General features: G+C 45.6%; 2 long non-coding RNA genes and 1 other non-coding gene across 13 annotated transcripts; 2 read left to right on the top strand and 1 right to left on the bottom strand.

The window, feature by feature from the left end:
• Nucleotides 1-306: 306 nt before the first annotated feature.
• Nucleotides 307-18,336, bottom strand: LOC119159270. 11 transcript variants are annotated; one of them, XR_005108064.1, is made up of 8 exons: nt 18,223-18,335; nt 17,419-17,470; nt 16,759-17,060; nt 16,269-16,388; nt 13,984-14,041; nt 11,030-11,174; nt 2,687-7,406; nt 307-1,887 (listed from the first exon to the last, which is right to left on the bottom strand). It is a non-coding gene; the product is annotated as an uncharacterized LOC119159270 (long non-coding RNA). The 11 variants fall into 11 exon arrangements; XR_005108056.1 differs by having other exon boundaries at nt 16,759-16,957; nt 18,223-18,334; XR_005108058.1 differs by having other exon boundaries at nt 2,687-7,382; nt 16,759-16,957; nt 18,223-18,334.
• Nucleotides 5,334-5,407, top strand: TRNAR-UCU. The gene has a single exon. It is a non-coding gene; the product is annotated as a tRNA-Arg (tRNA).
• On the top strand, nt 7,405-10,352 carry LOC119159271. The gene is made up of 2 exons (XR_005108067.1): nt 7,405-7,967; nt 10,135-10,352. It is a non-coding gene; the product is annotated as an uncharacterized LOC119159271 (long non-coding RNA).
• Nucleotides 18,337-22,927: the final 4,591 nt, after the last annotated feature.

Raw genomic sequence — 22,927 nt, 5'->3', positions numbered from 1 at the left:
ACCTTGTCATTCAAGATAAAGGCAGTTTAATAAAGCAATAGCAAATGTGTGCATGGAAGCAAAGGGAAACAACAGGTGTCATTCTCTACTTCCCATCAGCAGGCAATATTCGGTCACTTCCCGGGAAGCAGGACTTCAGTATGCACAGCAGCTGCTCTGGAAGACAAACGTCATAAATACCAAATGCCCTCTCTTCCTTCTCCTTTGTCCCCTCCCAAGACCTTGCCCACCCCAGCCTACTGGTGAGGGGGTGGAATGTTGGAGACAGCCTTGATGCTGTGTGAGGACTGTTCAGCAGTAGCCAAAACACTGACGTGTTCTCACCACCTTTCTAGCTACCAATACAAAGCACAGCACTATGAGGGCTGCTGTGGGGCTCAGGCAGAGCCAATACACTGCATCTGCTGATGTGAGGTAGCATCTCCAATGGCTGTTGAGCTCCGCACCAGCTGTTTGCTGCTTTGCATGTGGCTTCGCTCCTGAGTACAGTGTTGGCTTTGTTCCTAGTGCCCAAGTGAGAGCCAAAATGAGGTGTTCCACAGTTAGACCAAGCCATTAGGGATAGGGTACCAGTCAGATCTCATTGCCATTAGTTGTCCCTGAAGAGCTGGTGGTGTGGATGGCCAAAGGGACTTATGCATGGTCTCTGGCCCCTGCTAAGATGGCAGCAAAGATGACCTTGGCCACCCCAGGTGCTGCTAGGCTGGAGCTCAGCCCTTCTGGGTGTGCCAGATAGAAGATAGTGTTTCCTCTGCAGTGCCCTGAGCTGGGAGCATGGTCTATGTTGCCCACCTGGCTTGGAGTGTCCCTCCCTCCTGCAGCCATTTTGAGGATCCCAGCTGAGGACACATTCTCAACCTCTTGGGTAAATCCACCCTTGCTGGACATCCGTGTTGTTCCAGGTATTCCCTAGCTACTTGCTTCTGACTGCTTGCTCAAGATCCCCATCAGGGATATGCAGCTGTGGGTGGTGACATGACAAGGGAGACCCAGGTAATATTCCTAACTTCCAGCATCTGGTCTTGGCCAGCTTGCTGTGCTCCATCCAAAAAACAGGCCAGAGGGGAACACTGTGGTCAATGACTTCTAAATCAAGTGCTCTGTAGGCAAAAGGTGTTAGATTTGGGGTTTCTACTAGGGCCTTCCTTTTCTATCATTGCCTTGGCATCTTTTAGTCTGTGTTTATGCTCAGCTTTGTCTGTGTGGCATCAGTCTCTCAGTCCTGCAGTGATTTTCACAACACCAATTACAAGTATGGGCCATAAGGTATCTTTGCTTGGGCCCTCATATGGGCTGGTGTCAGTTTTAGTTTTCCACTTTGTAGATGGGATCCAACCTGCTCCTCAGAAGTGTCAGCTCCTCACTCTCCTTTTTGTACCCTGGTGATTATTACTTCAGCCCCCTGACAGGAGCTAGTCATGCCCTCGTGCTTCACCTATTTTATCTGGGATGCAAAAATAACTCTGGTGGGGACTAACTCCCAGCAAAATATAAATCAACCAGTTGTATATATCTTAGTCAGATACTAAGATGACAGTTGAGCTGCTTTTTGAAAGAGCATCCCCTGTAATTCAACTGTAAGCTTGCAGAAAATCAGCCACTTGCTGAGTTGTGCCGTTGCCCAGCAAGCTTAAGCACAGCCACCAATGCCAGCCCATGGCACCGAAGGCAAAAGCTTCCAAAACTGACTCTGTATCTCATGATGACAAGTGCATTTTGCTCCCCCTGATAATGAGTCACTGATGAACATCTTTAGATGAGCCCAGTCACAGTCCTGCAGACAAAGTGAGGCTCACAAAGGCACTGGAGGGTTTGAAGACACGTGTGATGTGATGGTCAAATCAAGGGCAAAGGTACCTGCCTGTGATCTGGGTGCTTCTGATGTGGCTGGCAAAAAAAGAAAAGAGCAATAAAGAAGGCTCTATAAGTTTAGGAAAAAGACAAGAATGCATCTTGCAAATTGTAAGGATTTGGAGAAAACCCTTCCCCATTATGGACACCCAGGTTAAGGGGCTTCATGGCCTGCAAGCACGCAGCTTCTAAAGCTTTATCCTTTGCTTGGTGCGACGGGCTCTCTGGTAACTCTGGCAGGAGGTTTTATTAGGTAATAGGGTAGATGTATCTACTATAAAACCTTTAGCCATGGATACCACAAAACAGACCCAGCTCTGATATGGATTTTCTGCTGCTGTTTACATAGGTGTACAAAGAGATTTTTGAATCTCTTAGCACTGACGATACTGCCCTAGAGCAACTTACTGTGAGGTTTTATCTTACTGCTCAAGTTAATTAACACGTGCTTCATCAGCCATCTTACTGCTTAAGTCTTTGTCTTGCAAAATGCCTTTCCCAGCTGTTTATAAGGTAGTACATTATCTTGATTCACCCTGGTCGACTGCATCCTTGCTCACGGTTCATGTCCAGCAGCAAATTATTTGATGCTGGAAGGTGATCAGGGATGAGCTGGGGGCCAATTTGAACCTTGTTTGGACCCCCTGCAATTTTTTCATTCCCATCACACTTCTATGTGCTGGAGATACTCACATTATAAATGCCGCCCTCACTGTATCTAAAGAGGGATATTGCTTTTGTCTCACAACATGCTGCCCAGCTTACTGAATTTCTTTGTCATCTCTTCCCACAGAAATGTGTGTATTGGCATCCCCCAGCACCCAAAATAACCTACCTGCGTCTATGCGGTTCACTCCAGTCTCTGCTTTCCAAGTATGTCATGTATGGGGATAACGGAGAGACAGTCAGTTCCTTGGGGAAGACTGGCCAAATTATTAAACATACAAAGGCTTCTGGCAGGTGGCCTGAGGACTTGAAAGTTGCACATTGCTTTCTAGCATTCACTGGGGAGCATTTGGTACTGTGTGGCCCGTGGCCATGTCCTTGTGCCAGCACAGGCAAGTGCTGGGATGAGGACAGGGAGAAGGCAAGAGGGCTCTGGTGGCACTACTAGCAGTGCTGCTGATCAGGGCATGCTCTTTGGGGGTGCAGCCTGTGGCACATCCATTTCCCTGCAGTGAGTGGTTTTCCCCATACCTTCGTGGCTGGAAATGTGTCATGTTCACCAGGACCCGCTCAAACTCCTGGACCTTTTCTGTTTCTGGTGTAATTAGGGCTGATTGGAGCAGGCTGTCCTCCAAATGTTGAATGCTGGTTGGCTGGTAAATATTTGGGCATGTGTGCTGCTGGGCTACGTGTTACCCAAAGACATACGAGAGCACAGGGAAAGGCAGGTTGCAGAGCTGCAACAAGGCCGCGGTCCAGCTCCAGTCAGGGGGAATGGGGGTTCTTTTGAAACTCATCTGCCCTCCGACTCCCATAATGCAGGTGCCCATAAAGCCACAGTCATTCTTCTGAGGTTTGCGCAATTTAATACTTCATCTCCAGAGTTTCTACTTGCTGGCAAAACTGTTAGTGACTTCAAAATAGGCACTGCTTTTGAGGTGCAGCTTCCCAAAATTATGTTAAAAGGAGCTGGTGTGACGACACCACCTTCTTTCCATGAGGAATGCACATAGTGCAGCTACAGGCTGTGTGAGATTTTTTTCTTTCTTTCTGTTCTATATTGGTGCTTTATAACTTTGTCTAAGATTTATTACATGTAATTTTTTTAAGCACAAACTTTGTTCACCCTCTAGATAGGTGTTTTCTAGGCTTTGAGTTTTTTCAATGTACTGGTGGGATTACAGCGCTTACACTGGCACTATAGTTGGTTCACAAAGTAATTTATTTCAAGAGTTACTGATTTACTGGGTATCTATTACAGCAGGAGGGGTTTTGTCTGATAGAAGTTAAATGCCTTCTTTCTTTCCCACCACTTCTAGCTGGATTTTACTTGTCAAGACAACTGTAAACCTTACCAAGGCCCCAGAGCATCAGTAAAAGGAAAACCGATTTCTTTGGGTTTGCTTTAGATGTGCTGAGGTTGTAAGTGCTGTGTCTCTTCTCAATAGCGCCATGTGACTTCACAACCCGATTTGTGTAAAAGTTCTTCGCTAGCCAAGGAGGGAGACAAAGATGCTTATCATAGAATTCCCAAGGGAATTTGTTCCTTTATATTTTACCTATGTGCATAGTGGTGCCCCAGGCTAATGCATGGAGGACACAGATACAGCGGAAAGCAGGGATTATATATGTGACAGTACACTTCTATAGAGCAATCACATTTTTTCATGTTAAGGGGTGGGCTAATCGGTTACTGTTGCTTGTATAAGCAGTATGTACTTGTCCCTTGGAGGGTCAGTATGTGCTTGTCCTGTGTAGGTGCTACACACATATGGTCAGTGGCATGATGATCTTCATTGGCCTCAATGGCTGTCCCGCACAGGTAGTTAGTGGCAGGGTTTATTCTGGACTCTGGTCCATTGCAGTTCTGGCCGTGGTTATATGCCTGGTTCCTTTGAAAGGTGAATTATCTATTGTTTTATTTTTGGTACGGAGTGTTCTCAGCTGTAAGAGCTGGCTTAGGTTGGGTCTTCAGGTCACACTGACCCCGAGGTACAAGCTTGTAGTTTCAGGGAGTGTTCATTCTTCTGAGCAAGTTGTATTGCAGTTAGCATGTCTCCTTTCATGTTTGTACCTAATTAAGAGCATGTCTGGGAGTAAAAAATACTCTTAAAATTCCTGCAGTTTAGAAATGCAAAATGTGTTTGTTCACAGCAAGGAATTGTGTCACTGGGTTCATAGCCACTGATCTATCGGATGTAAAAGGATATTTCCTGTTGGTTTGATTTCATTTTAATTTTTTTCCAATGGAAGATGCACATAGAGAAACATAAACCCCATGATTGACAGCTTGCTTAAAATAAACCCACGATAGCTGCTTTTTCTTTTATTCCTCTGCTCAAACCACAGGTTTCTGCATTTTTTGTCATGACAGAGCTTTCTTCCTTATTGTCAGCGTTCAGTGTTGTAAGCTAAATCTTCTTTTATCTTTATCTCTCTTGGCTTCTGCAGTGAGGATGCTGTGATGGTGCTAAGGGAGTTGCAGCAATTGACTCTACTCCAGGATTTAGCTCTGCCCTCAGTCGAGCTAGAGATGCTGCAGAGAGGTTGCCAGAGATGCAGATACAAGCCTGCATCCAGGTTTTTGCTGCATCCCTGCTGCTGAGAGAGATACAGATCATACCCAGAATTATTGCCAATCACTGTGGAAGAAGGGGATGCCTAGAGATGGTGATTTGTAAGGGAGTTTGAGCTGGGCAGCAGATTTTCATGCTGCCTCAGCACCATGCCATGAAAATAAGGTGTTGAGACCCCTCCAGTGATGCAGGAGGTGGGGGATTTTTCAGTTCTGGTGCCGATGTTGTGCTTATGGTGAGGTCTCTGTGGCGCAATGGACGAGCGCGCTGGACTTCTAATCCAGAGGTTCCGGGTTCGAGTCCCGGCAGAGATGATCTCCAGCCAGTTGTCTCTTTTCTTTTAATGCATATTCCTTTATAGGTCCCAGTCTGTTCACCCCTGAGGGCTTCAAATGGGATGATAATGACTTTTCACGACACCCTCTCTACAGCTGATGCATGTAACAGTTGTGTGTTCCCCTTCTATGGCATTTCTCTTTCATCTTATTCCCCTTTCCTCGTATCTTTTGGTATCTCCTGAATATCTAGGTGTTTTAACCCCACTTGTTCCCCCAATACTGCTCATGGGTCCCATCTTTGACACCTTCTTAAAAGAAATACTGTGCTTTTCAGTAGAAATCAGGTGGTTAGGCAGTAGTTTAGAGCCTTCTGTTGATATTTCCTGTGATAAATGTGGTCATCGTTTTTCAAATGTGTGCCAAAAAAATGTTGGTCTACATTCTGAACTTCTACCTTACAGAAATTCTTTGAAAATGCTCTTATTTTTCATGTTTTTACTTAGAAGGTTCATGCTTGGTGGTAACCACCTCCACATTGCCATGGGGTTTTATCTTCCTAAGTAGCAAACTGACTCTTCTTTTTCTTTCACAGATGTTCTAAGTTATTAGTATGTAACGTCCTGTGATGTCATTGTTATCGGGAGTGAGGAAGAGAAGAAGGTTGCTACAGGTGAGTGCAGCAGTGCTTGGTAGGTGAATGGGTTTCAGTGGGGGCTACTGGAGGGCTTTTCCAGGCTGCTGCGGCTGCTAGTCATGGTGGAGAAGTGCTGAAAGCTGGAGGAAGGGTGCTCGACCTGGATGTATCATATACTCTTCAGAGAGAAATTTCTGTGTGGCGTGTTGGAGATATTTGATGTACACTCAGCTCTGGAGAGCCAGGCATGCTGCTTGGACTAGTGAAGCTTATGAATAAACATAGAAGATGTCCTTGGATCTGCCAGGTCCAACTCACATCTGGGTCATTGTAGGAACTGCTGATTTGTCTCCTCGGAGCTTCCGGTGTTGCTCTGCTTTAGAGAAGTGGAGAACACTAGAGAGCTCACCAGAAGGGGACTTCTCCTTTCCTCAGCTGATACCTCAGTAACCTGGGTACCATTTGCCATTGGTAGTGGTGGTGGGGAAAGGTCCTTCTGAAGACGTGTTCATAGAATGCCTTTGAGACATCTGCATTAGGATGAGAAAAAATAATGTACTAGGAACGCTTTCTTCCCTTCCTGGTCTATGGTTAGGTAACTCTCTCCCACATATAGGGTATGTCAAGGGTGGCAACCTAAAACAGGGCTGACCTAGGTAGCAGCATCTGCCTGGTTGCCTCTTTCAGATCCAAGATAAAGGGAAGCTTGGCTCTATTACTGGGCCACTTCTTCGCAGCTGCATGACCTTCATTGGCCATTGGCTGTTCTCCTGGCCCTTGTCTATTGAGAAGCAGCTTTCTTTGGGTTTTGAGGTGCAGTGCAAAATATAAGTTGACCAAGTTAATGCACCTTTCTTCCTTGGTGTCTCCTCATTAGATTCTGCCCTCAGGTGTCATGTTTGTCAGTGACTGCCTGTGCTCACACATATCTCCACAGGGACCCAGATCTCCATCCCTTTGTCTGTGCTTCCAGCCGCTTGTATACCTCCCTGGAGAGGTTACCTTCAGTGCTCAAGCCTTATTCCACAATTAGGGCATGTCATGATTTCAATTCGGCAGAAAAATGTTCTCATTTGGGTAACCCAACGCTCTCCTCCTGAACCTTTCAGGCTATGAGCATGCTGCATTATATCATTGCATGCTTGCCAGCACCAGATACACTCCCATTGACCGGACTTCTCTGGTGGAAAAACAGTCCATCTCTATCACAGTAGCTGGCAAGCTTGGCTTGTTTCTTTTTCTTCTTTTTGTGTCTGTGCAAATGCTAGGGCTCAGCCTGTTTGGAAGACTAGACACTGGTGGTGTTTGAAGTTCTGCAGCCTAGTTCCATCAGTTCATCGTGACATGGTGTCATGCCCATGACATCCGGGGAGTGTCCTGAAAGGGCAGGAGGAGGTTGTTCTGAGAAAGAGAAAATATGTGGACAGTGAGCATGGGTGTCACACACACAAAGTAAAACTTGGTAGGAATAAGGGGAGAAAGGATAGGTTCTGCAGAGATCTCTTGTAGCCTTCAACAAACGGAGAATGAAATAATGTGCATTTTCTTTTTAGGACAGAGGCAGCTACATGACTGCGATCCTGGTCTAGCTGCTGTAACACCACAAAGGGTCGGGATTCGTCTTCCACCATATGAGTATATCTGGAAGGTGCCAGGGCCTCCATCAGGCTTCGTGAAAGCCTGGCCAAGTCCCCAGGGTTATGTGGACAGCGCCAGGGTGCCTGGCGGGGTTCAGGAGAGCCCAGCTAAAGCCCCAGGGTTTCTGGAGGGTGCCACGAAAGAAAAAAATCTCTCATTTTTATATATATTGAAAATTAAAATTAATTTATATAAAGAAAAGGATTTTGAAATAAGACTGTTTATCTACTATATTATCTAAAGCACTTATGAGTCTTTTATGAGGGAATTAAAAATAGAAGAAAGTCTGAATAGAGCTATCTACACTTACTATGTGTTACACAGGTAAGTCTAAGTAGATATTATATATAAACGTAAATAGATACCCAAGTCTAAGCAGGTATTTACACTTGTAACTACACATAGAGCTAGGCCTAAACATATCTAGTCTGAATAACTATTCTACACAGTATGTGTTAATCTATAATTGCAAGTGTAAACAGAGGTAAGTCTAAATAGATACATGGGAGACCATGTGGGATCAGAACGGCCCTGCCCCTAGTGACAAGCCCAACCTCTAGAGACCTGGGATGTAGCAGGGTGTTATGGGGCATTAAAGGATATAGGGGGGTGGTTACAGGGGATTATGGGATCTAGGGGGTTGTTATGGGGCATTACAGAATATAGGAGGATATTACAGGGCATTCTGGGATATAGGGGGATGTTAGTGGAAATGATGTCATATAGGAGGTTATTATGGCCCCCTATATCCCAGAATGCCCTGTAACACCCCTCTATGTCCCAACATCCCCCCTAACACCCCCCCTTAAATCCCATAATCCCCTATAACAGCCCCCCTATATCCCTTAATGCCCCATAACACCCCCCCTCTATCTTGTAGTGCCCTGTAACACCCCTGGTTATCCCATAATCCCCTATAATGGCCTCCTATACCCCATAATCCATGACCGATAACACACTTTGTCAGAATTCTGCATTTTTCTGAAATGTCCACAGGTGCAAGAATTACAAAGAATTAGAACATTGGGATTCAGAGGCAGACAAAGAGGTGGAAAAAGTAAAAGTTTAAAACTAGGGAGCAGAAGCCAGCCAGTGATGGACAAAGGCAAATCTGCAATGTGCTCGAGGACAGAAAGGGAGGAATTTCAAAAAGAGAGGGACCAGGGGCTGTACAGAAAGAGGCAAAGAAGGGGGTGATAGCAATGGGCCACAGGGCAGTGAGGAAAGAATGAAAAAGTAGGGGCAGGAAGCCAGACAGTGATGGAGAAAGGGTGGGAAAAAGACCCTGCTCCCTTGCCCCACCTTCCATCCCTGCCACGTACTCTGTATCGCTTCATTCTGCTAACATCTCACTTTCCTGTCACAGGGAATGGCTGTGAACTCAAGGGGTTAAATTGTGCAACAGCTCATAATGGCTTACTTGTACAAGGAAAAACCTCGTATGAGCTTTCCCTAAGCCACATATTGACACCACTTGCTTTTTCCTACTCGAAAAGTACAGTCCTGCAAGGTCTCTTCTATTTAAAAAAAAAAAAAATTAATGTTTCCAAATGCAAACAGAGCAAATGCACCCCTATTTCCCACAGCAAAACAGGATGCATCTCTGGGGAGGGCACAAGACAGGAATCCTGTGATGCTGCAGCTGTTCCACTGCAGAAAAAGAAGGTTCAGAGGCTGCTCCAGCTTCTGAGCTTCCACAACAGCAGCTTTGGGCTCCCTGACCACAGCTGCCAAGGAGTAAGAGAGCTCTCAGAGAAGGTCTGGCAGCTCCTGGCTGGTGTTTGCACAGCACACAATACAGTCCCGCCTGCATTTCCGTCCTTGTGCCAGCTGGGTCTGCAGAAGGGACACCTGAAAGAGGAAAGACCAAGCTCAGACAAGCCAATGCTGTTGGAACTGTCTGCAGCTCCACAGTACTGGCTAATACAACAGCCCAACATTCTTGTGGAAGCTGAGTAAGCTCGGTTTTGCTTAACTAACAACTACAAAGTCATTCTCCTGAAAGCAAGCGGTGGAGTCATAGTGTACTACATAGTGTGTGGGTTAGTGTCCCATAACCCAGGGGAAAAGCATGTCTGACATCCTGCTCTTGTGTCTGAGCCCCAGCAACTAGCAAACTAGTTGTCCAATATAAAAGCTGAAGGGAAAATCTTGCGTTTCCCCTGTTCCAGCCCTATAGTCCTGCTACTTCCTTTTCTATTTGGTGAGCACAAGGACCGTTGAGCTGACTGGACTGACCAAATAGTGAGTCTCCCCTTCAAAAAGACTGTTACTATAGTCATAGAGCAAACACCCTAAAAATCATTCTTCTTGTTCCCTTGTACGGGGAAACAGTTAAAGAGCCATATAGATCTGTGCTAGAAAACCTAGGACATCTACTTACAGGTAGTACAGTAAAACTCTTAGTGATTCAAAACCATCCTTCCAAAACACAAGCTGAGGAAAAACTTGTGCTGTTTTTGACTCTCTTACTGTACTTACGTACTTTCAGCAGCACGTTGCTGGAGATAGAATAGAAGAGTTAATGTCTTCTGGAAGAATACAGTGCCCAAAAGAGACACAAACCCAGCATCACTAAACTTGCACCCGAATCCAGAATGTTAACTGTGTCCTCAGCAGGGTCAAAACAGTTTTGCAAATGCATGAAATTTATAACTATTACATATATTGTTGTGATGACTTCATGAAAATAAAAGGCATACCCACTGACTAATGTTCACTCTGATTGAATACTTATTTCCATTGAATTTTAAACTCGTTGGGGGGAAAAACTTGGGAAAACAACTTTTTTCTTGAAAGCATCCCTTTAGCAAGCATTGTGACCGCTCCTTGAATGGTTTTCAGTTCATCACTTCCCCTAAAGAATTCCTCAGTTAAGCTCATTTTATTATGCATGTGTGAAATAATTTTTTTTCTAGCCTGAAGTTTTCTTTTAACTTAAACGTAGATAGCTTAAATTGATATCACCTAGGCTCTCTTATCTTTATGCTACTCTTTTCCAATAGCCATGATGTTTTGTTCACCTCTCAGATGGGCGAAGTGTGTGGTTGTAGAATGGCAGTGCTTTTTTGTCTGTGGGGCACAAAAAAAAGGGTGTACTAGAACCCCACTGTTACAGATCTGAACGTTAAAGCTTGATCTGTTCAGGCATTCCTGCTTGGCTGCAATTAATCCTGGCCACAGAAAGGAAATTCTGAAGTCCATGCGTAGGTGATATTCAGGTCAGTTGAGTAGCTTAGTAGCAGGCTACTTCTAGATCTAACAAGAAAAAAAGTTAACAGAATAGTGATTTGAAAAAAAAAAAAAAAAAAAGTGTGTGTGTGTGAAACACCAGAATACAGTAATATTATCCAGAAATCCTGTTTCCTGTTTTTTTTGCATCTCACCTACATTCTCATTGTTTCTTCACTCCTTTCCTGTTTACGTAGGTGAAATGGATCAGCACTTCATCTGATAAGTTGTTTCTCTTCCCTTCCTCCTGAAGGGGAGGCAACTCCCTGAAACTCTTGGACTTTTTCATTTTGGCGATACCTTGATGGAGCAGATAGAGATAAGGAGCATTAGATGTGGGAGCTGGAGCAGTATCAGAAGACCGAAGCCTATTAAGTCTTTAGCAGGAGAGCACAGGACAGACAAAAAGGCAAATGACACAGACAAGGTATTGAATGGGACAAATATATGGGCCTAGAACAACAGAGGATTCCCAGCTGGTTGTGCAGACTGACACTCGTTTACAGCCTTTGATTTAAAGGCTTGTTAAAACGTGAATGCTCATCTTGGGGAGCTCATCTTTGGGCATGAAACAGAACATTTTGCTTCCTGCAGATCCAGGTTTCAAAAATGTTACATATAGCAATATACACTAGAAACCATAATTTTCATCAGCAGTGACCAAACCATTGTTAATTTTTCTCCATTGTTCTGTTATTGCTTGTTAAAGAAAATGTGTTTTGAATTAAGAAATGCGAAGTGCTGAAGCAGCTAAGTGGCAGAACCAGGCCTCGTCCCTAGCGTAGCTCTAATCCAAGCCTGGTTTAAAACCAAGTCCAGTTAATTGGTGGGAGAACAGAGAAGCAACAGACAACAGATGATCAATTTGTGCACACAGGTGCTCTCAGAAGCACAGGTGTTTCTAGAAAAATTGGTATACGTGAATAGGAATTGCTTGTTCAAAGACTAAGCGTGCTTGAAGGAGTGTGTGAGTTAAAGCAGGCAGAAAGAAGATCAAGATCTGAAGCAGAGCCTGGAACCGAACAGATCAATCACCTAGGACAGAGTCATGCAATGGATTTGCAGAACTGACAGGACCAAGGAAACTCCTAAAACCTTCAGACATTGACTATGATCTACTAAGCATATATAAGCTGTGCTGCATCCCTTGGTTCTCTGCCAGTCACTGGGATGGTGGCCCAGCTCTGAGTTGTGACTCAGACAAGCCCAGTGGTACCCACGTCTATGTGAATTTCTCCTTTAACACCACCAGTCACTGGGGCTTATCCGCAAGACCCCACCATACACCCCCCGCCCCTGCACCTTGTGCCATGGGTTCCCCGTGCTGCTGTCTCTCCCTAGGTAATGGGGTGGGGGCATGGACAGAAAGAACCACCCGACTGTTAAAGCTGTCAGACGCAAAGGATTTAACCGTTCGAGCCACGTGGGTGCTTTTTGGTACGGAGGTAGCGGGTAATAGTGGCTGGGCTGCGAGCGGGCCAAGGGCAGAGCGAAGGGAACCCTGCAGCCGCAGCGAGCAGCTCGCGTGGTCGGGCGGCGACAACTGGGCCGAGATCCCGGCCCGCGCTCAGCACAGGGTCGGCGGAGCGCTGCTGCCACCTGGCGACCAAAAGCGGACACTGCAGCCCCGGTGCCGCGCATGCGCGGTGGCGCCTCCCCCTCGCTGCTGCCGGCCGTTGGCCGCTGCCGTCCCCCGAGCACGTTGCCAGCGCGCGCTCGGCACGGGAGCATGGAGCTGCAGCGCCGCCGCAGCCCCGGGACAAACGCGGCCTCCGCCTCTCCACAGTTTCAATTCCCCCTCGCTCGGCAACGCCACGGTTCTGCCTTTGCGCGGCTCGAACCTGCGCACCCCGGCGCCGGGCCGCTTCTGCGCATGCGCGGGTCCAGCCCCCTACGCACCGGCGTCAGGCCGGCTCTGCGCGCGCGCTGCCCTAGGGTTGCCAGTCACGCCACTCCGCATGCGCCATGAACGGCCTCACAGCGTGCCGGCCGAGCGGCACTTGGGGGTACCGGCGGGTGAAAATATGGACAGAAGCCAGCAACCTGTGCTCGCAGGGTTGAAAGCTGACCATATCCTGGGCTGCATCCAACGAAGCCTGACCAGCAGGTCGAGGGAAGCGATTCTGCCCCTCTGCTCTCGTGAGACCAGCTTGGAGCGCTGCATCCGGCTCCAGAGTCCTTGGCAGAGCAGGTCCAGAGGAGAGCCACAAAAGTGATCAGACGGCTGGAGCACCTCTCCTAAGAGAGGCTGAGAGAATTGGGGTTGTTCAGCCTGGAGAAGAGACACTGGGGAGACCTTATTGTGGCCTTTCAGTACTTAAAGGGGGCTTATAAGAAAGATGGGGACAAACATTTTAGTGGGGCCTGTAGCAATAGGACAAGGCTTAGTGGTTTTAAACTGAAAGAGGGTAGATTCAGACTAGATAGTGAGAAGAAATTTTTTATGATGAGGGTGGTGAAACACCAAGAGAGGTTGCCCAGAGAGGTGGCAGATGCCCCGTGCCTGGGAACATTCAAGGTCAGGTTGGACAGGGCTGTAAGCAACCTGATCTAGTTGAAGATGTCCCTGCTTCCTGCAGGGGGGCTGGACTAGGGCACCTTTAAAGGTCCCTTCCAACACAAACCATTCTACGATTCTGTAAACTACCACTGTCATTCCAGCCACTGTGTATTTATATATACTTGAGGAAGTCGAAGTCCTTCACAACTGAAATTTTACTGTGAAAGTTCTGAATTGCCTTGAAATTCTCAAGAGCTTTTCTCCAAAATATCCCTTCCAGAGATACTGATATTCAGGTCCTGGACTGAACACCATACCTGAGGTTGTTTTACAGCAGGGCAGCAAGGTTTTGTAGAACAAGTGAGGCTGAGAGACTGCCCAGACACATTCTCCTCCATGTTCTCCCACATGCATGTGGCAGCACCTTCAGAAAACTCTTCTATTTGTTCCTGATAGTTCTAAACATCTCTAATAAAATTTCACCAATGTTCTCCCTCCTGAAGCAGTGCTGCTGTTACCACAGATAGCAATGCAAAGATGTTCAAAGGAAATGGTCTGAAACACTTGGAAGCTAAAGGTCACAATAAGCAGGAAAAGAAAATACTTTACCATGTACATGGGACTGTTGGAAACTTTTTGCCAGTGCAAAGTGGGAATTTCCAGCTACCTGCAGGAGACAGTAATCTTTCATTAAAAGGCTTGAATCTACATAAATAAAGCAGTCATACCAGCAGTTGGATTTTCAAATCTTTGTTTGAATAAGATAGACAATAAGCAGCTCATTGTCATGGGTGATAATACCAGCAAATACTGTCCTAAGAGAGATATGAATTTCCCCTCTTCCTCACAGGCAGTCACGTGGAAAGCCATCATCACATACCGATGCTGACAATAACTGTTCTATGCAGAGTATTTCAGTGGACATAAAAATGGGAAGAAGGTGGAATTAAGACTACTGGGAAGGAACTAACTGCTGCTGTAGGAAGTACAAAAAGGTATCACAGAAACGGAGTGGAGACAGTAACTGAGAGGGTCAGCCGGCAGGGTAAAAAAACACTTAATGCAATAAACAATAGTGGTCCTATGTATGAAAACAAGCTGTGTTCAAAAATAAAGCACTAAACTTACCACAAACACACACACCCCCAAAAAACCCCCACCAAAACCTCCAAAATCCCCCAAAAGACAAAGGTAATTAGTATTTTAACCTTGAATATGAAAAGGATATAGATATTAGATGTCAGTCCTCCCTGACACTTGCTAGCAATCATACACACCCTCCCCTGGAAGATTTCAATGCATCAAGTTCACACGCTACATTACACCTTTGAATGTCCGTGCAAACCTATTGCATATGTTAACTGCGGACCTGATGAGAATGGAGATGCGCAAAAGTCCAAGTGCCTAACAATGGCCCCCAGAAATTTCCTAGTGACACCCACCCTTGGACCCTTGCTACCCAGAGCACTCCCCTTTGAATCTTTCACTGGGGTGGTGGCCCAGCTCCGAGTCGTGGCTAAAGCAAGCCCAGTGGTAACCATGTCTGCGTGCATTTTTCCTTTACCAGTCAATATTGCTATAGTTGCCATTTAAATAACCGACTGAACATCAATTGTTACTAACTGATAATCATAGAGTTTCATGAAGATGGGTGTATACTTCCAATCTAACTTGCCACATGTGTGGTGGAAATCAAACTAGCCATATACTTTTTCCAGACAGCAGAAGAAATTGCTTGCTGCATGCAATACAATTTGATTGCTTTCAAAATGCCTCTCCTGGATGAGACTGTTTTCTCCCTGCAAGTTTCTCTTCCTCTCCCTTGATAATATAAGGAGCGAGAGCAACCGGTTCAGACCGAGTAATCCCAGTGGAGGCTGTCAACACAAGTAAGGCAGGAGGCCTACATGTGGTAACAGAGAATTGGGTACAGAAAAGCGGGGTTTGACCCCATACATTACATTCATCATGCCACAGCCTCTGAATACAGAAAGGCTGCTAAGTGACACCAACAGTAAGAACACTATCACCACACTTCTGTAACAACAGGAGAAGCTCTTGTACCTGCCCACTGTTCAGCTCTTGGCTTAGTTTAACCTTTCAGCTTTTAAGAACAGAAAAGTTAAATCTGAGTTACAACAAATCAGCAAATTTAGTTCATGCCAATACACAGAACTACACTATCTCCCAGAACAGATAATAAGGACCTCACGTTTTAGAAACTCAAAGTCGGGACAGTATTACCGTTACATTGCAACACTACCAGAATCGTTCCTGGTTTGTATTGAAGTACAACAGTAAGTCATAACATGTAAAAAGATGCAGAGGAGAGGTTTATGTAGCCAAGGACCACTTAACTCCAACTTGTAATTGATAAATCAACTGAAATCTATTAAACGGTTATGCATCAACACACACAAAGCAAACTTAGCAAGACACAAGTTTAGGCTTAAGGGTCAAGTCAGCGGAGCCTTCCCTGGAGCGAGGCTCCTTCCTCTAACCAGCTCAACCCATTGTCAGCCTCCTAGGATTTAAAGATGCAACCAAAGTCAAGTTTTGCCAGAGCAGCTGCTTGATTTCTAGTAGGAAAAGCCTGTTCACTCAGCAGCTTTGCTCCTGAAATGCATCAATTGAGTCCTTGTCCCAATTTCAGAGGGACTAGGCAAAGACTTGCCTCACAAAAGTACAGAGTATAATATATATATACACACACACAGGAGCTTGTCTGATCTGCCAGTGTAGTAGATTTGTGTCCTATAAACTCTTCAAGAGTTTGTGGTGTTTAAAACACTGTGAATCCAGCTGTCCCTTGCTCCCACAAATCTCATAGCAGGCATACGGTGATGGAAAGGCTATGAGAGCATCCATCCAAGAATGGCAGAATAGCATCTTACCATGTCTCTCAGCTTCTGAAGTCACACGATTGGCAGCTTTATCCAAGCATTGTTTAAACGGCTTGTGCTTTACGTCCTGCTGCTGCTCTCCTCTTACATCCATGGCACTGACGCTCAAATCTGAAAGCAGTGAGCAAGCAAAGCGGTTTATCAACACACATTTGTTATGGGCTGCAGCAAGCTGAGGAAGTGAAAAGACAAGAATCTTTCGGACAGCAGGGTGAGCACGTGCCAAACTGGGAGAGCGTGTACAGCTAGGGTCAAGTGACCGACAGAGAATAAAATGCACAGTGCAGCACGCTAAATGGCCCTCCCAGGTATGGGGTTTGGTTTGGTGTTCAAGAATGACCGTTTCCAACTTCCAAGAAAGCATTACCCTGAAAGGTAGACGCGCTTAAGGTAAAAAGCCGAAAGCAAACCCCTCAAAGCCCAGAACCATTTACAGGAACACAGGAGTTAAGCCTAAAATTGGTTGAAAGCTGCCTCCTACCTCTTCCCCCACCACCTTTCCCCCTTCAACATCAGCACATTTCCTTATGATCCCTTTTCACAAAAAGATGGAGGCCTGTGGTATCAGCTTGGTACCGAAGCACCACGATGCACTTGCTGGCTACATGCTCTCTTAGAAGGCTGACAGCTTCTCCGCACACAGCAGCTGAGGCTTCCAGTCTCTCTGGCCTTCCCACGCCCTGTGAAACATGAGGAAGGCAAAGACCGATAACATCTTGGGGGGGTCAGGAGGAAGTCAAGATGCACTACATTCAGAGCCCAACGCATTACCCAAAGGAATTACTACAACAGAACAAGAGGCAGGAATGATTGGTAGACAGGCAGATAACATGCATGGCAGCAATACCCAGTCAGACTTGCAGGACTTCCAGTCACTTCATCCCGCAACTTTGTTTTGAATTTAGTTAAAAGGTAATCAGATTCTTAATGCTCATTCTGCTTTTATAAATTCTGGAGAAAGGCTAACACGTGGCATTGGCATTACAGTCCAATTATTGCCCAAGCAGCAGCGCAGCACTCAGAAGCAGCAGGCACACGGAGCCTTGTGGGCCCTTGGCAAGTACTAAAAGTTATCCCTCCGTAGTCAGCAGTCCGACTTACAAGCGCAAGGCACACGTGGAAAAGTAACATCTAGACTGACCTTCAGTTTAGACCCCTTGATTTGTCAACGTACATTGTCATTCTGGATGAACCTAGGTACAAAGAAAAAACAAGAGCCCCATTTCACTGGGAAGCAAATCCAGAGGCCTCTTCCCCTCGGCTGCTCCGGCCCAGGAGCTGACTGTCACGACACAGGATCAGCGAGACACCTGAGCTGCTGCCTCCCACCCCTCCCCAGTAGTTAAACGCTTGCCCTTTGCAATACTTTTTAGAGAAATCAGCAGTCAGGGGCGAGGGGTAGGGATCCCGCCGCCGGCTTGCTTTTCCTTCCCTTGCCCGCTCGCAGGGGCTGAAGAGGCTCCTGAGCCGCCCCCCGCCACGGCGTTACCGCCGGCCCCAAGGCAGCCCCTGCGGCCCCAGCCCGCTGCCACGGCCCCGGCCAGCGGCTGGGGGAAAAACAAAGCCCCGCGCAGAGCTGCAGCGGCTGCTCGGGCAGCCCGGAGGCGGCGGGGGGGCGGCAGGGCGCCGCGGGCCGACCCCCCTCCCGGGCCCCGCCGCCGCTCCTCGCCTCCTCGCTGAGGTAGCGGCGCAGCTCCGAGAAAAAAAAAAAGGCAGCACCGTGAGGAGCCCGCTGAGCACCGTCACTGCCGGGGAGACGAGAACCGCCGGCAGCCCCGCGGGTCCCGGGCCGGGCCGCCCGCCTCAGCCCACCCGCCGCCGGCACCAGGCGCTCCCTGCCGCGGCCGAGCGCCCGCCAGCCACGTCCCCCCCGGCCGGCCGCTGCCCGACGGGGAGGCCCGGGCCCGCCCGCCGGCCCCCGGCCGCCCGCAGCCCGCCCGCTCACCCAGCGCCGCCGCACGTCCCGGCCCGAACGGCTTCCGGGCTCCCGGCGCGCCGCGCGGGCCGGCGATGAACCCGCCTCCCGGGGCCGCGTGCGCAGCCGGAAGCCCCGCCCCGAGGCGTCAAGCCGATCCTGCGAATTGGGATGGGGCGCTGGCCCTCCGTTTGGCTGGAGCGCTGCTGTCATCTAGCGAAAAAAAACCCGGGTACTGCAGCCAATCTAACAGACTGCACAGTTTATTATAGGAATGGCATAAAAAATAACAAATGCTGAGGAAGAAAAACAGCTGAGCAGATTTTTCTGAATTATGGTGACTGAATTGGATGAAAGGAGGAAGCAACAATGCCATTTAGCAGACCCTCGGTATCACCAAGTACTCTTACAGAATGAGGCCTTCCCACTTGGCTAGCACTAGCTAGGATAAATACTGGTAACAATTGGTTGCTGTTTCTGTCTCCTAAAGTCTGCTCTGAGGACTAAGCGATACATTCCTCCTCTGTGAATATCATTAACGGTATCTGGCTTCGCTTTCCTTTGGTTGTTCCTGTGTTTTTTTAAAAATTGTATTTGCGTATGTGAAGTGGGAAAGATATGATGCTTACTTTTTAGATTAATTGCCATGGCTGAAGTTGAAAAGTCCAGAAAAATGTAAGCTGGCTGAAGAAATGGATTGACCTCAAAGCTGTGTCTATCTCCAAACAAGAGAAATCCTGTTTCTCCTGATAAGCAAGGATCATTGTTAAATAGCCATCACATTACCACATCACCAACATATAATGCCTAATGTTATGTGTTTGTATATGTAACAAAATCATACGTGCATTTATTTCTTGTTTGACAATGCTGTCTGTGGAGGGGTTCTCTGTGCTGTAGTTCAGAGACCTGTAACTTAGGCTTAATTTAGACCTGAATACACCACTTAGAAATGAATCCAGTTTTGATGCAAAAGCAAAGGGGACAGATGTTCTACTTCTTCTAGAAGTTGTTTCAGTGGCTAACTGCCTTCACTTAGATCTCAGTTTCACTTTTTTAAAAAATGTGAATGGTTTTAGTGTTCAACAATAGGTTCTTCACATATGTCTTTTGCATAAATGTCAGTTCCTGTTAAAATCAATTTATAAAATACTACACCATCTAACTTAAGATGATCTCTTACCTTTCATACAAACTTGAAAGATGCAGATTTGAAACTCTTGCATTGTACAACCTGTTTTCCCAAGCTCAACTTTTATGCCTCTTCTCTGTGTTACATACCGTTTTCCAAGAACTTAAGATTCTGAGAACTGAACTAAGCATAATATTCCAGCATCTGTCTCATTAATGACATGAAATAATGTCTCAATTCCTGTTCATTACTATACCATACATAGATTAAAGGATGAAGTTACTCCCTTTCTTTATGACATCACACCAATCTCCCCACCATTACACCTAAAGCCTCTTCAGTCATTGCTTTCCACAGATACAGTTCCCACATACGAGACAATGGGCTCCACTTCATCATCCTGATCGGGTTTTGGAGTACTGCAGTAACGCATGTTTTATTTGAATAGGCTTTACCTGACTGCTCAACTCAACATTTATCACTGTCAAACATCTCACAACTTGCAGGTTTGTAGCTGTTGCATTCGCTTCCATATAATCAGGAGAACTACCGAATAATGTGTGACATCGAATTTACGTAATTTCCTTATAAACACTGAAGTTTCATGAACCATTTTGTAGACGTGCTAGCTGATACTCCAATAAACTCTCATTACTTAGTGTTACAAAGCACTAGTCTTTCAATGAGAATAATTTAGGTACTGCGTAGACAATACCTTGGAGGTGGGGCATATACATGACGCTTTGCTATCCTTACCAATTACCATTTTTCTGAGAGTACTAAATTTCTCTGGGAGGAACGTATTTTCTATAAGAGAATTTTCATTCCTATTAGCTACATTCCCAGACTTAGTTTTCAGTTTCAGACCGAACTAATCAGAACTAATTTTTTTAAAAAAAAGATAAAAATGTGGAGTCATCTTTAAGAACTCTACCTAGAAGTACACAGCTTTCATTATTTCTTTGAGTAACTTCTGCAAATCTCCATTGCCCAGAGTTCAACAGGCAGTAGCCCTTCCTATAGATGGCGAAAGGTGGGGATTGCAGATGCAGCATTGCCTTAGCAAACGAAGGCATCCAAATAAAACAACAAAACTGATTTATCAAGTTATAAATAAAAACCGTAGTCCTTAACATAAGACATCAGTAGATCTGCATAGCAAACTTTGCTTTCTACAAGGAGTATGGTCTAAGCACTTCCTGAAACAGGAACAGCAGCGGCATATTTACTTAAGACTTACCAAGGAAACTAACACACTTGGAACAGGTATGGACAAACAGCTGCTGTTCTTTACTGTTCTCCTGGTAAGAAGCGGTATGAATGATTTTCTATAGTCTTACACTTAGCCAACCAAAATTCTCCTTAATAACCTTGCCACGTGACCTGGATACTTGAGGTTTTCCTGACTAAGAACAAGGTATAAAGATAATGGGAAAACCATGACTTTAATTGGTAACCCGGTTAAAATCTAAGGATGCATTTTGATTATGGAGGAATTACTTTAACATTATGAAGATAGTAAGAGCACAAGCTATGAAAACTTGCAACAATTTGAGCCATCTCGCCTGCTACGGAGTAAGCAAGAACAGGGAAAATGAAAAGCAAATTTTCTCTGACGAGCTCAAGTCTTCCTGGCTGAAACGATATATTAGTAATTTATGCTAAGAAAGAAATTCTAACAAAGAGCACAAGAAAAGTTGATTAGTCTTTCCTGCCTGTTAACCCCAGAGAAAAAACACAGTTAATGAATGTAAAGGAACACCTATGAAGGGACAGTTGAAACAGTAATTTTTCATACAACCATGACAGAAACCATAGTTCTCATTGTCATACCTAGCTGTTGAAGCTAAGAGCGTGGACAGAACAGAGACAGCACTCTTTGTGAAAGATCAGCAATATTCCCTGATGGCAGCTAACATTAACAAGTTTTTAAATCAATTTAAGTACCATTTTTCAGGGCTCAAAACCACCTCATTATTGCTGTGGTGTAAATACCAAACTGAGAAACAGAAAAGGTTTGAAGCACAATGCCGGGATATAGGAGGGTTTCTTACACCTCTCACAGATGCTGACCACCAACAGGCCAAACTACGTGAACCTGGAATGACAATTCTCAAGTGAAACAACTGCAATAGGTGCATCTGACTATGCAATCCAATTAATTCAAGAAACAGTACCCACACATATGAAGAAATGGGTAGTTTCCCAAAATGCTGTTTGCTGTCAAGAGTGATCCAGCCAACACCAACAACACAGTGCAAACCAGATGTACTAAGCTACCCTTTGAATTGAGGGCACCTCAATGATTGTTTACTAATAGTTAAGACAAAAGATAGTTAGAAATGGTCTATGAACAGAAAGATCCCAGTCTTGAAAGCACAGTATCTTTATCACAGACACACGCAATCATGGGCAGGGTTGGAAGAATTTAGAAAAAAAAAGGAAAAAAAAGAAAAAAAGAGAGAGAGACAAGTAAAAAGACTGGTAGAATACAGTGTAAAGCAAAAAGAAATCCCACTAAAACATGAACATGTAAGCCTAGTGCCACGGAAAAGTAACGTACAGGAATATCCTTTACACAAAACCTCAACGGGTGTAGACATTTTCTTTTCACTGATACGTTCCTATTTCTGCCTCTTTGCTGCTGCTTGTCAGGGACAAGATGCCAGGAAGGAAATCTGTTGGTATTTCTCACACTGCCCCGGTAGCCAGCTGAAAGGCACCACAAAAGTGGGGCTACCTGCTTTCTGGGCTTGTTACCGAAATCTCGGAATGAAAAACTTATCGACACCAATGTGATGTAGATAAGCAGACACTTCTTTATTAACGGCCGGGTGCGTGAGCGAGTCCTCTCACGATCAACGCACGCCAGGTCTCAAAATCAGACACCATATATAAAACTTATTCATACATATTCATTAAGTATTCATGAATAACCATGATATTTCCCGTAAATCATTAACATATTCTCCTCCTATATCCGATTCTGCGCAGTAGAGCTTAGAAAGGTCTAGAAATGGGTCTGGGGTACGATTTGGGTAGGTGGTATATGAGTCGCTGGTCGCGATCTCCCCCTGCCGGAATTACCTTTTACTAAAGTTCACGATTTCTTGCCAGGTAACCACAAGCTGTTCCAGTCGACTCTCCCCGGTTTCCATTAATCTCATATTCTGACATTTCAATACACTTCTACATACAGAAGACTGGTCAAATACAAAAAAACCTTTCAACCCTAGAGTTATTACCTAAGTTTTAACAATGGTTCCAGCCCCTTCTTCTAGCCTTGATACAGGATGTACAAAAGATCTCATAGCAGCTTTTACTGTGCAACTATAAGTTTCATTAAAAATATTTCTTATCCTTCTATTTTTCAATTTTATAAAATGATTTTATAAAATCAATTAATCAATCAAATAAAGTCAATCAATCTTAACTTATTAACAAATCGATAACAGGCTGAGATGGGGAACCGCTGACTTTTGTAATCGGCTGGAGACAAACTGTTCCAAGGCACACCCCATGCACAACTCCACCGGAGAAGGTGACAGAAAGGAATTCGTTTGGTAGTTCTCACACTGCCCCAGTAGCCAAATGAAAGGCACC

Source organism: Falco rusticolus, chromosome 19 (genome assembly GCF_015220075.1).
Source record: "Falco rusticolus isolate bFalRus1 chromosome 19, bFalRus1.pri, whole genome shotgun sequence".
Taxonomy (NCBI): Eukaryota; Metazoa; Chordata; class Aves; order Falconiformes; family Falconidae; genus Falco; species Falco rusticolus.
Note: the sequence above shows the minus strand (reverse complement) of the source record. Positions and strands in the feature narration are given on the sequence as shown.